This window comes from Cervus canadensis, chromosome 30 (genome assembly GCF_019320065.1).
Source record: "Cervus canadensis isolate Bull #8, Minnesota chromosome 30, ASM1932006v1, whole genome shotgun sequence".
Lineage (NCBI taxonomy): Eukaryota > Metazoa > Chordata > Mammalia > Artiodactyla > Cervidae > Cervus > Cervus canadensis.
The window spans coordinates 34,782,049-34,796,379 of record NC_057415.1 but is presented as its reverse complement, the minus strand read 5'-3'; the positions used below and the strand labels follow the sequence as shown (position 1 = coordinate 34,796,379).

At 44.0% G+C, this 14,331-nt stretch overlaps 1 protein-coding gene across 3 annotated transcripts in view; it reads right to left on the bottom strand.

The window, feature by feature from the left end:
* Window positions 1–14,331, bottom strand: part of RGS3 (regulator of G protein signaling 3) — a 134,859-nt gene that overhangs the window by 39,762 nt on the left and 80,766 nt on the right. The gene's annotated exons all lie outside the window — the stretch shown is intronic.

Here is a 14,331-nt window from a genome sequence, read left to right as displayed (position 1 = left end):
TCGACCCACTGGGCTTGTGCCAGCTCCAGGGTCAGGTCATCTTGACCACTGGAATTCCTGGGAAGTGTTCGGCACAGACTTGGAGGCCAACTCTGTGATCTTGGCTGCTAAACATCGTTAATCCTCGGACTCCCCCAAGTTCAGCACTTGTTTGGACTGTTAGGCCTAAAGCCAGATTACCAAAACAGAGGGTCAGCAGTTGAAAGACTGGCCTGAAATGCTGGCTTTGCTGCTGTTTAATGCAAGACCTGGGGCAAGGCCAGTCCCCTCTTTGGGCCTCAATTTCCCTGTCTCTAAAATGGGTACAGGGGTTGAATGAGATCAGAGCCACCCAGCACGCAGTCTGCAGAACGCACTGGTCCATGAGCTACTTGTTACTGGTTTATAATAAGATAAGCAACAAAGTCAAGAGTGTTTCGAAACTTCTGTAGCAACTTGACATGGCCGTGACATCCAAGTACAAGACGGTGGACTGGTCGGATCGAAGCGGTACAAGGCTGGGTTGGGTGCTGTCAAACCAGCACGAGAGATCCTGCTCAGTGCACGTTTTAAGTAAGTACAAGGCTCTTCACTGCAGGTGATTTAAGAAGCCCTGGTGGAAATGATGCCGTTTCTACGAGAACTCACTAACCAGGCCTCTATAACAGGCACTCAGAACTGCAGGGGACTCACGATCCCGTCACCTGAGCAGTTTCCTCTCTGGGGCGCCCAGCTCAGAGAATGGAACCACCAATCACCTATTTGCCTAAACCAGATGCATGGGCGTCATCCCTCTCCCAAACTCTCTCTCCACCCAGCGAATCCCAGAATCTCACAGACCCTGCCTCCTCCGCCCCATGCAGAGCTCTCACCTCTCTTCATCCCGGCTGCCTACCAGCACCTCTTCCCAAGGTGAGGCCGACAGCCTCCTCACTGCTCCCAGCCTCCCACCTTGCCATCCTCCACACCATTCTCCGCAACAAGGCTGCAAGCTTTCCATGACACGTGTCGAACACACAGCTCCCAGTGCCCTGGGATAAAGCTCAGACCCCTTACACAGCCTCTCAGGCTCCTCCAGCCTCATCCTCATCTCCGGCTCCATTCCCCTCCCTCACCCTTTCAGGCACACTGGTCTGCCTTAAGGTCCTCACCCAGAATGATCTTGCCCCCACCTTCCTCCTGCTCCTTGCCTCATGGTCCTGACCACCTGCACAGAGCCTTTTGTTATAAATGTCATCTTTTCCTTACACATTTTTCATACTTGGTTGGTGTCTGTCTTTCCCCCAGTTGTCCTCCACCGCATCAGACTATGAACTAGCTCTATGGAGATGGGAACTCTGTTGGTTGATGAAGCACAAAGTGGAGGCCATCTGGGACTCTGCCTGACCAGCTTCCAGCTGCCCTTCTTTACCATCTGAGAAACTACCTGTCCTTCTCTCACTCTCAAAACAGGTGATTCACATGAAACTGACCCACCTCCCACTCCAGGGATGGCCAAGTGACTCAGCCCTTGGTCAAGCACTCTATCCCATCCTATTGTCTTCAGCGACTGGGAGAGGCACATGGTCCAACTTGAACCACTAAGACTCAGACCCAGGAATACTGTTGAAATGATCGAGGGCATCACACTGAAAGGCCATCACCCTGGTACTTCTGGCAACTATCTGCCCTCACTAAGGGAGTGGGCCAACACACAAACAGGTAGAGCCCAGAGACAGAGTGAAGAATGCCAGTTCTGGTGATACTGCTCAAGGTCCTCAACCCAGCTATGCCTGAAGGCTACCCTCCTGAATCCAATAAATTCCATTTCCGGGCTGAAGTTAATTTGAATTGGGTTCTTGTCACTGGCAACTGGAAGATTCTTGACTAATGTGTGTTGAGTCACCAGTACTGGGCACAGTGTCTGACATACAATAGCTACTCTGGAATTATTTTTCATTCATGCAGTCATTCAGCAAACATTAAGCAGCGAAACAGTGACCAGGCTTGCCCTATAGGAAGGGTCATCTTGGCTGCCGTTTAGAGAGGTGACTAAAGGGAGAGGAATAGGAACTGGATGATCCAATACTACCACGCAGTAGTCCCAGGGACAGAGATGAGACCTAAACAGCGTGCTTGAACAGCGGGGAAGGGTGGGGAGAGGAAGAGCCTCGGCTCTGAGTTTACTGGAGAACCTCCAGTGATCTTGGCTCCCCTCTGGTGCTCAGTTCCCCAGGCTCTTTCAATTCCATCATTCTAGCATCCCTGTGCTATCTCCCACTGCTTATAGAGTCCCTCGCTGTCAACACTCAAATTTTCACTGAAGGTTTGTTGAGGTCAGCGTCGGGGGCGAGCCCAGAGGCCAGTTTTGACAGGCAGAGAGTATCGAGTAGTAGCTAAGAACACAGGTTCTGAAGCCAGCTGCCTAGGTTTGGATCATGGCCTCTTAGCTGTGAGACTGTGTACACAGTCTATTTAACTCTCTGTTCCTTTGTGTCTTCATCTATAAAATGGGAATAATAACAATGGTGTTAAGCAGGTTAATATTATAGCAGAAGGAAAGCACATCTGGTAACTATTAGGTGGTATTATTACTATTTGCAATAGGAAATCCAGAAAGAGAAAATTTTAGAACATAGAAAATACAGACTTCCCTGGTGTTCCAGTGGCTAAGACTCCATGCTGCCAGGGCAGGGGGCCTGGGTTCAATCCCTGCTCAGGGAACTAGATCCCACAAGCTGCAACTAAGAGTTCTCAAGCAACAACCAAAAGATCCTGCATGTCACAACTGAGACCGGACGCAGACAAATAAATATGAATAAATAAAATAAGTAAATATATTTTTTAAAAACATAGAAAATAAATTATCCCAAAAATTAGTAGAAAATTTCCCTGAACTAAGGAAAGACTTGGGTCTTTCAGCTGAAAGGACTTACCTAGTGAGTGCCAGGAAAAATTACCCAAAAGAGGACAAACAGCTAGAAATAATCTGGTGAAGTTTCTAAATTCCAAAGAGTAGAAAGAGAAATCCTGCTTGCTTCCATAGAGAGACTTCACAGATTCAGGTGAGTACTGCACTTCTTAACAACACCAAATGTGGGGACAATAGAGCCTTTCTCTCAGGTTCTAGGGAAAGACTGTTAACATGGAATTCGCTACTCAGGAAAAGATGACTCAAACATGAGGGCAAATATTTTCAGACTTAACAAAGACTAAGAACGTATGCCACCCACAGATCTTTTCTGAAGAATTTATCCAAGAAAGCTCTCCAGACCAAAATGAATCAAAATCCAGAAGTCAAGAATAAGATGCTGTCGGATACAAGAGACCAGCAAGCAATGAAGCCAGAAGCATTTAGACATTTAACTACGTATAATGTAACTGAGAAGTTAAATGCAATCTTAAGTAAATGATTTCTAAAATGTAATAGAACTAAGGTTTAAGAATAGTAACAATCAGAAACTACAATTTCAGATGATTTCAGCAATACTTAGGAGTCACGGAGAAAAAAAGCAAAGAGAAGTATGGGTCAGCTGATGTGCCAGCTGACGTGGGTTGCAGGACATGAGGACACACTCTTGTAGATCTGATGTCATTCTCGATAGTAAAACATGTTTGTGAAAAAGATTTGGGTAAAATTACCCAAGGAGTCTGGCATGCTACAGTCCATGGGGTCACAAAGAGTCGGTCACGACTGAGTGACCAATACAACATATAACTTCCAAGGAAATTTTACAGAAGAATAATGAGAGGTTGAAAAGTGAAAGTGTTAGTCACTCAGGCATGTCCAACTCTTTGCAGCCCCGTGGACTGTAGCCTTCCAGGCTCTTCTGTCCATGGAATTCTCCAGGCAAAATTACTGGAGTGGGTAGCCATTCCCTTCTCCAGGGGATCTTCCTGACCCAGGAATTGAACCTGGGTTTCCTGCATTGCAGGCAGATTCTTTACCACCTGAGTCACCAGGAAAGCCCAATGAGATGTTAGCCTTGGGATATCTAATACTACTAAAACATATTATGAAGCTACAGTGATGAAGTTTCAATCTGCTGTGGGAATAGATGGATTAACGAGGGAAACAAGAATTAAGAAGTCAACCCACTAACGTGTGGACATTTGGTCTATGATAGGTGAGTAAGGAAGAATAACTCTAAAATAGACCAGTTTTTGAAAAAACTGGTCAACTCTTGGAGAAAAAAATTAATAAGAGTTCCATCTGACACCATGTACTAGATTAAGTGCAGATGAATTAAAATATGAAGGTGAAACATAAAAGGTTAAAAGTACTTGAAAAAGATATAGGAGAATATTCGTTTTAATTTCGGAGAGGAATGGCCTCAGCAAGCACAGCCCCCTATGATCAAAAAACAGAGTTGACTACAAAAATACTTGATTATTTAAAAATGTTAACTTCTGAATGCCAAAAAAAGGAGTATAAATAAAGTTAAAAGACAAATGATAAACCGGAAAACATATTTGTAACCTACATAATAAGCACATGGTTAATATTCTAATATTATAAATAAAACAACTGCCCCAGTAGAAAACTGGGCAAATGATATTAACTGATGAGCCAAAGAAGAAGAAATATGAATGACAAATAAAGAGAAGCCCAACCTCACTAATAATCAAATAATTGCGAATTAAAATGACACTAGTGGTAAAGAATCCACCTGCCAATGTAGGAGACGGAAGACATGCGGGTTTGATCCGTGGGTTGGGAAAGATCCGTTGGCGGAGAGCATGGCAACCCACTCCAGTATTCTCGCCTGGAGAATCCCCATGGACAAGGGAGCCTGATGGGCTACAGTCCAAGGGGTTGCAAAGAGTCAGACACGACTGAAGCGACTTAGCATACAAAATAAAATATAAAATTTCCCCTCTCCTACCAACAAAGAATTAAAAAGCAGTGACACCCAGTATGACATTGGGTGTAGGAAGACAGTCACCGTCATCCACTATCAGGTAAACTGTACTACAGATGTACTTAACCTGTTTCTCTGTTTTCTCATCTATAAACGTGAAAGCGTCAGTCGTTCAGTGGGGATGACAACAGTCCTGTTGAGGAGATTACACATTTAAACAGAAGAAAAGCATTTGTGGAGCACTCTGGGAGTATATGTCATGCTCTCCCCTACAGAAAAGTGAAGTAAGATGTAAAGTACAGAACATTCTCAGAATATTTACTGCAGCAATGCTCGTAACGTCAAAACATTAGAAACAACCTGATTGCACATCAACATGGGAGCAGTTAAATAAATGATGGTCTATTGGCTATGATAAAGAAAGGAGAACTCTAATACTGATGTGAAAGATTTACACTTCTCAGGTGGCGCTAGTGGTAAAGAACCTGCCTGCTAATGCAGTAGACATAATGAGACTTGGGTTCGATTCCTGGGTGGAGAAGATCCCCTGGAGGAGGGCATGGCAACCCATTCCAGTATTCTTACCTGGAGAATCCCATGGACAGAGGAGCCTGGCAGGCTATAGTCCATGGGGTCACAAAAGAGTCGGACACAACTGAAGCCATTTATCATGCACACACACTAAGCTTTAAAAAATGAGTTACAGAAACTTTTGTATGATACCATCTAGTAAAAATAAAATAGCATATGTCTACATAGGTGTATGAAAAATATTTGGAGGAACACAGCAAACTTACAGCAGTAGCTATCAATTGGAAGATTTTCTTTATTTTATTCAGCTCAGTAAAGTTTAGGATTTATCTGTATTAAGTATTACACAAGTATATCATCAAGGAATATACATAAATATTCCCATTTGTAACATATAAATAAATAAATAGTTTCAAATAAGTTTGAGGACAAATGTACAAAACCAACATGGAAATTCTTTTTCCCAAAACTTTTCTTTTGAAACTTTAAAAGAAGATTTGCATAAACAAAGAGCCATAATCAGATTCTTGGATGGGAAAATAGTATTTTACAGACTTCGATACTCCCCTTTTTGATAGTTTTTTTCTCCTGATGTGAATTTTTTTAATTTTTTATTAAAATAGAATTGATTTACAATGGCGTGCTAGTTTCAGATATACAGCAAAGTGATTCTGTTTTATATGTATGAGTGTGTGTATATGTGTATATATATGCTTTTTTAGACTCTTTTTCATTTTAGGTTATTACAAGATATTAAGTAAAGAGTTATATAGTAGGTCCTTGCTGGCTATCTATTTTATATATGAAAGTGTGTATATTTTAATCCCAAATTTGATGTGTAGTTTAAAATATAATTACAATGAAAATCTCAGGGAGATTTTGGGGGAGACACAGGGAGGAGGTGGGGACTGAACAAAATTACACTGAATTTCATTTGAAAGGATAAATACGTGAGAATAGGATTTTTTAAAGAAGAGTAATCAGAGGATACTTATCCTAACATAATGTACAAGCACTGGAGCAAACCACTGCTTGGAATAAATGAAAAATGTTCTTGCTCATACTATATACCAAAGTAAATTCCAAGTATGAATGCAGAGTTCCAAAGAATAGCAAGGAGAGACTAAGTGTTAAAAGTTGAAAAACAAACCATAAATTTCAAATGCAGGGGAAGTGAATGTTGTATAATCTTGAGCCTGAGATGGATACCACAAAACTAAAGGCAAAAAAATTTTTAATTTATGTATACGATATTAGTCATCAGAAAAACACAATTCAAAACCACTATGAGATACAATTTCACACCCACTAGGATGGCTATGATTTAAAAAACAGGAAAATAAGAAATATTAGAGAAGATGTGGAGAAATCCTTACATGCTGATGGTGGGAAGGTAAAATCATGAAGCGACTTCAGAAAAGTCTAGCAGTTCCTCAGAGTTAAACATAGAGTCATCATTTGATCCAAGGACTCCACTCTAAGGTACATACTTGAAATAAATGAAAATATACGTCCACACAAAAACTTCTAACGCTTATGGCAGCATTATTCATAATAGCCCAAAGGTGGAAACAATCCAACTGTTCATCAACAGATGACTGAATAAATAAAACACACATTACAACAGAATGTTATTCCATCATTAAGAGGAGTGAAGTACTGATACATGCTACAACATGGATAAACCTTGAAAACCTCATGCCACATGAAGAAAGCCAGTCACAAAAGACCTAATATTACATGATTCCATTTACAGGAAATGTCCAGAATGAATCTATAGAGACAGAAAGCAGATGGGCGGTTGCATAGGGATGGGGGAGATGGGGGAATGGGTGGGTGACAACCAAGGGGTATGGTTTCTTTTGGAAATAATGAAAATGCTCTAATATTGACTGTGGTGATGGTTGCTCCAGTCTGTGACCATCCTAAAAGACCACAGAGCTGTACACTTTAAATGGATGAATTGTATGACATGTGAATAATACCTCAATAAAGCTGGTACAAAGCAGTTTACAGACATGACTACCTATAAAGCAGAAACATCTATCGTTTTAAAATAATAAAAAATAAAAGGATAACATACAAATATCCTCCTTATATAAAGAGCTTTTGTGAGTTAATAAACTATAAACAGCCCAACAGAAAAATGGGCAAAATATTTGACCAAGCCACTCACAAAAGAGGCAGCGTAAATAACTAAAAGGCATATAAATATTCAGCATCTCTAGTAATCAAAGAAAGGAACCTACTAAGAAATGTAACAAGGCACATTGTTGGTGAGTGCGTGGGGAGAATGGTCTCCTACCCAGACTATCTCAATTTGCTTGGGACTGAGGGATTTCCCAGGAAGCTAGAATATCCATGTTAAAAAAGAACAGTCTGGGGTTAAGTAGGATTAATTGCTCAATCTGAAGTGGGATTATAAATTGGTACATTCATTCTGGAGAGTCATTTGGCAATAGATATCAAGAACCTTCTTTACAGATATATATCCCATCACCTGGAAATTCTACTACCAGGAGTTTATTCTAACAAAATGTTCATACATCAACAAGTATTTGTGGGGGGTCAGAGGTGTACACTGGATACTGAGGCTAAATCTACAGATTTTTATCTCAGGTTTTTATAACAATGAAATATTGGCAACAACCTAAACTATGTAGACCTAATGGAGATTTTTAAAAAACAAAACCTGTTTCATCTACACAATGAAATACTCTGTAGGCACTAAAAATGATGTTGTAGAAGAACATTTATTGATGTTACACTGCTAAGTGGGAAAAAAACAAGTCAGAAAATTGTGTGCACTAGCAATGCTAATTTGCAAATAAGACATATGTGTGTATAAACAAATGCCCAACAGGATACATACACCCTAAAATGTTAACAGTGGTTATCTCTGGGTGTTGGGATTAAGGGTGAGCTTCATTTCCTTCTCCTGGTTCAACTGTATTAAATATTTTCTTCATAGTAAACATGAATTACTTTGGTAACGATACAACAAAAGTCAACTGCATTTAACAAAAAATCCCATTTGCCATGCCTCCATGGATGAAGGACCCAAGCAAGGGGGTTGCAGAGTCAAGCACACATTTACACTTGAGCTAGCAACGACAGCTACCATTACTAAGTACAGTTGTTCCTCAGTATCCATGGAACCCCAGCTGATACCAAAATCCAAGACTGCAAGTCCATTATACAAAATGGCATAGGATCAATATTTGCATAGAACCTACACACATCCTCCCACATACTTTAAATCATCTCCAGATTACTTAAAATACTAAGCGATTAGGTGAAACTCATTCAGCTGTGTCTGACTTTTTGTGACCGCATGTACTGTAGACCCTGTAAATGCCATGTAAATCACTTTAAATGCAATGGAAATACTGTATAAATGGGACTTCCCAGGCGGTGCTAGTGATTTAAAAAAAAAAAAAAAAATCTGCCTACAAATGCAGGAGACATAGGAGATGCAGGTTTGATCCGTGGGTCGGGAAGATCCCCTGGAGAAGGGCATGGCAACCCACGTCAGTATTCTTGCCTGGAGAATCCCATGGACAGAGGAGCCTGGTGGGCTATAGTTCATAGGGTCACAGAGTCAGACACGACTGAAGTGACTTAGCACACACGGATACTATGTAAATAGTTGCCAGCTCAGCAAATTCAACTTTTGCTTTTTGGAAATTTCTGAATTTTTTTTTTTTTTTCCTATCTGGGGTTGGTTAAGTCTATGGAAGCAGAACCCACGGGTATGGATGGCTGAACATACCTATTACACACCAGGCACTTTGCACAGACCCTTCCCCTTAGTCCTCAGGAGAATCAGTGAGAGACATGTCCTCTCGTTTGACAGAGGCTGGGCGACCTGCCAGTAATCCCACAGCTGGTGAGAAGCAGAGCTGGGATCTGAACCCTGGCCTGCCCACCCTCAATCAGACCCTGCCTCTACCTGAGCTGCTCCTGTTGGCTCCTGGGGATGGGCAGGCCCTCCGTCCTCCAGGCTGGCTCTGTTCGGGCCCTCCCTCCCTGCAGACAGCCTGGGGGCCGACACAAGGACAGGTCAGCAAGCGTGGGGACAACAGCACAGGGAGGGTGTGGCGCTGGCAGGCCAGGGGCTGAGGTCAGGGCTCAGGGCAGACTAAGCGGGGACTCCTCGCCTGCTGGGCGACAACCAGGAAGCCGGACCACATCCGCCCCAGGAGTTCCCAGGCCCTGTGCGCTCCCAAAGGCAGGGAGAGAAAACCTTGCCTGGCCTGCTCCACCCTGGTAAACACAGCTCGCCATCTGTGACCGTCTCCCGGGACCCCAGCCGGCTGGCCAGTCCTCTCCCCACTTCCGGGCCTCCTCTTCTGTCTGAGGAGGGGCTGTGAGCGCTGATGGCTCCAGGACCCTCCCCGGTCTCAATGCTTTCAATCCATGGCTCGCTTCCTCGCAGAGGGCCCAGCAGGAAGAGGAAGGGGGTGAGGCGTCCCACCCAGGTCCCGAAGGAGCCCCCTCCCCTTCCCCTCAACTCCGCTCCCACTGCTATTTTTAGAACAGGGAACATCTCCACCAGCCCTGTCCTGCTCAGAGCTCCAGGTAAAACACAGCTGCCCCATTCATTCCACTCCAGCCAGAACGCGGAGGGAATTTACAGACAAGCCAGTCGACTAGACAACCTCTCCCCAGCCGTTAGCCGGGCCACTTCTCACTATTTCCATTACAGCCCAAAGCGGTGACTTACTTTTCCTAAGACGGCACAGCTGAGTGAGATGATGAACGTCTCTAAGACAATCTGTGCCCCTCCCTGTCCCCAACCTGTCAGGCTCCCGAGCGTCCCCAAAGAGGAGTGCTGGGGGGAGGGTCCCAGTTCCACCTCTAGCACCAACTGCACGAAGCTGGCCGGGAGTTCTTACCCTTTTCTTCTCTTGGTCTCTACAAATCAGCTTGTTAATCGATGAACCCACTGGGGGAGAGGGTAGCCTTTTCGGTTCCATACTCAAAGAGTCTGTGGTTCTATCAAAATTCTAGTCACTCGTGAAATAAATATTGCATTCTCTATTGTTAGGTGTGTGTGGAGCTATATTCCTAAGGTTCATCTGAGAGTTGACGGTGGGTCTCAGAAAGCATTTTCCCATTGAAAATTGCGTTATAAATGGTTATAAAATTGTGTTATAAATGGAAGCTATAAATAGCTTCCTATGCTAGCCTACTGAACACTTAATGTTCTCCCACAAGGAGAAATAGCAGAAACCTAGGCGAAGAGTTGACTCGTTGGAAAAGACCCTGATGCTGGGAGGGATTGGGAGCAGGAAGAGAAGGGGATGACAGATGAGATGGCTGGATGGCATCACCAACTTGATGAACATGAGTTTGAGTAAACTCCGGGAGTGATGGACAGGGAGGCCTGGCGTGCTGCGATTCATGGGGTCGCAAAGAGTTGGACATGACTGAGCAACTGAACTGAACTGAACTGATACTGTGATAGAATTTAACCAAAATGGAAAACCACTAACATTTAAAAGACACTGAGAAAATTTACTCTAAGTAGTGTTTGAGCCAAAGAAGGTACACATCAAAGGCAGTGAGTCAGTGGCAACTTCTGGGGAAGTCTAACGGAGACTTCTGACCACACTAGAAACTGCGGGCATTGCACACCGATTCTTACAACTTTCACTGAAAGTTAGCTGTATGCCACTGACCAGGAGTTAGAGAGATTAAAGAACATATGTGTATCCTTATATACATGATATTAAAACAAGGGTCCAGTGAGCAGGAAAAAGGAAGGAATGAGAGAAGATTCTGAGCTTGAAAGCTATTGTGCTGTCTTCCCGGAAGCAAGCCTGGAAGGAGACACATTTGGTTGGGAGGAGGCAGGGCTGTGCTTATAATTTGAGTTCTGAGATGAGGACCTCTTCCTGTATAAGATCCACTGATATATTTATTTGACTCAAGTACATGATGAATATTAACCATGTCCAACACTTGCATATGGGCATTCCAGGTGGTTCAATGGTAAAGAATCCACCTGCCAAGTGGGTCAGGAAGATCCCCTGGAGAAGGAAATGGCATCTCACTCCAGTATTCTTACCTGGAGAATCCCATGGACAGAGGAGCCTGGCAGGTTACAGTCTATGGCGTTGCAAAAGAGTTGGACGTGACTTAGCAACTAAACAACAACAACAACATTTGCATATATTCACACACACGTGTGTCAATATGAAGACCAAAATGCCTGATTTCTTTTTTCTTTTAACCTCTTGTTAGAGCCCTGGGGCTTTGGAGATGACTCCCGGAAATCACCTAAATTCAACACCCTCATTTCTCTTGGAAAAGAAACAAATGATCAGAGAGGTGAAGTAATTTGTCCAAAGTCACACAGAGAGTTACAAGCAAAATCAGGATCTGAACCAAGATCTTCAGAATCCTACTCTGATTTTCTCTGAGGGCCAGAAGCTCAGTGAGAGGGGTGCTCCACAAACCCAGGAGAGAGAACCATAGGAGCGGTTCCCATCAGGTCTCCTTCCCTGATGAGTCAGTATGGATATGAGGCATTCACAACCCTGAAGTGAACCTGGCCAGACTAGATTGCTTAAGACCAAGAGGGGAACCAGGCTCTGGTCTTACAAAACTGAAGTGAAATGGAAAACGCTTTGAGCCAAGAAGGTCAGCAGACCTGAGCCAAGTCCTGGCTCTGCCACCACCTGTCCCATGAACCTGGCCAGGTCACTTCCCCTTTTTGAGCCTCAGTTTCCTCATCTAGATTCTAGACTGTGACAGGCTTGAACCATAATCCAATTCTACAACATCCAGTGAGTACCTACCAAGAATCAGGCTTAACAGAGTCAGAAATAAATAAACTATGACCCCCACTACAGACCATATGCAAGTTTATTTAAATAACTTAACCCTGCACAGAGAGCTAATTTATAAGTATAAATATAGATGGTTTGTCAAACAAATGCAAGCGCCACACAGCAGTACACACACCATCGGGCCTCGGGAAGATTAAGGCAACATTAATATCTCAACCTTATGAGAATACTTATGATAGTCAGATGTTATTAAAATATCTCAAAATATGCAGAGCCCATATGCTGACCTCTAGAAGGAGGGGAGAGGAGAGCAGTGAGGGTGATAAGGGAGATGCCGCAAGAGAGACCGGGACCCTGCCTGGGAGAAGGGTGGATGTGGATGTCTGGCTCCCAAGAAGCCCATGGTCTTGCAGGGGAGACACACCTGCCTGACACACTGTGCTAAAGATGAACAAAATACTATGGAGCACAGACGGGGAAGCAGAGACTTTTGATGCAAGCCAGGGAGCCTTGAAGCCTGAGGACTGTATGTGGCCGGAACAGCAGAGGAGGGCAGGCAACATCAGGCAGGAGAAACAGCCTAAAGAGGAACATGCACGGGGAATTTAGAGAAGGGATATAATTCAAAATGGCTGGGCTATGGGCTCAAAGCAGGAGGGCAGAGCAACTAGGGAGAGAACTGGGGTGGGACCATGGCCTCCCAGGATGGTCTTGAAGCAGGGAGTTGAACTACTCAGCCTCCCCAGCTTTGATGGTCTGTGGTTTCTGGAAAGTAGTAGAAGAGAGCAATCCAGAGTCAGTGCTCTAGGGCTGGGCCCCCCAGGTTCCAACCCTAGCCACCCACTGGCTGTGTGACCTTGGGCAAGTTTCTCCTCAAAGACTCAGCATCCTTATCTACCTACTGGGTATAGTGAGAGTAAATGTGTGAAGATGACAAAGAACTTCAAGAGGCTGTAGTGAGGATTAAGAGAGAAGATATAGGTGAAGAGCTTGGCATTGCTCCAGGCTCACAGTCTTAAGCGTCACTTATAAAGTACTTACTGTTATTATTCTATCCTTAAACTGAGGATCTAGGAACAATTTGGAGGATGGTGGCCCTATTCAGAGAAAGGCTTGAATAAAGATAAGGTCAAGACAGAGGGCAAGGTTGTGCAATCTTCTTTAAGAATAACAACAAAAAAAGATAGCAAGATGGCTGAGGCCAAGAGGAAGGTGGGGAAGAGGATGATCTTTCTGCAGCCAGATGGGCAGCAACAAGGGGAGGCAGGAAAGCTGGAGAGACTAGAAAGCAATTTTGGTGGGGGAGAGGGAGCTGTGCAGGGGGTGGCGTGGAGAATATCTGAAATCTAGTCCATTTGACACCCAGTTACTTAGCACTGGGGCTTCCCTGGTGGCTCGGCAGGAAAGAATCCTCCTGCAATGCAGGAGATGTGGGTTCGATCCCTGGGTTGGGAAGATCCCCTAGGAGGAGGGTACAGCAACCCACTCTAGTATTCTTGCCAGGAGAATCCCATGGACAGAGGAGCCTGGTAGGACTACAGTCCACAGGGTCGCAAAGAGTCAAACATGACTGAAGTGACTGAGCACGCACACATGTACTTAGTGTTGAGATTTGGAATCAGTCAACTAGCAAAATCTGGGCCCAAACCTGGAGCAGGCTCTCACCTCACCCTTAACCAGGCGGAGGTCAAAGGGCTGAACCTATCCTTTTCTGCCTTCAGCCACTGTTCTATCAAGACCAGGTACCCCAAGACTGTGTTGCCAGACACTTCTTGAATGCCAGACTGAAAAGGGGGGTAACCCAACCATCCCAGTACTGCTGAGTGTCTGTCTGCTGGAGTTCCTCCTTGTCTTTCACAACAGATTTTTCAAATCTTGTATAATGCTATTCATTTTGTCAGCCTGGGCCACCCCTGGGCCATATGAACTTGAAGTTTATTCTCTAGTGTGTAGAGAATAAGACATCTCATTTTATTAGTCTTAAAGGACTCCAACTAGAGCTTAAATGGCCACAACTACATGCAGGGTATCTTCCCGCCTGACTCTTCCTGAAGGCGATAATTGATTTCTCTTACTTCCACCCCCTACAAGGCAAACTGTTGTATCTGGAAAGAGCAATGGATTAGGTTGAAATGCCTTGGCTGGAGGACTAGCTCAGCCTCAGGTCTAGCCACAGCTGGGAA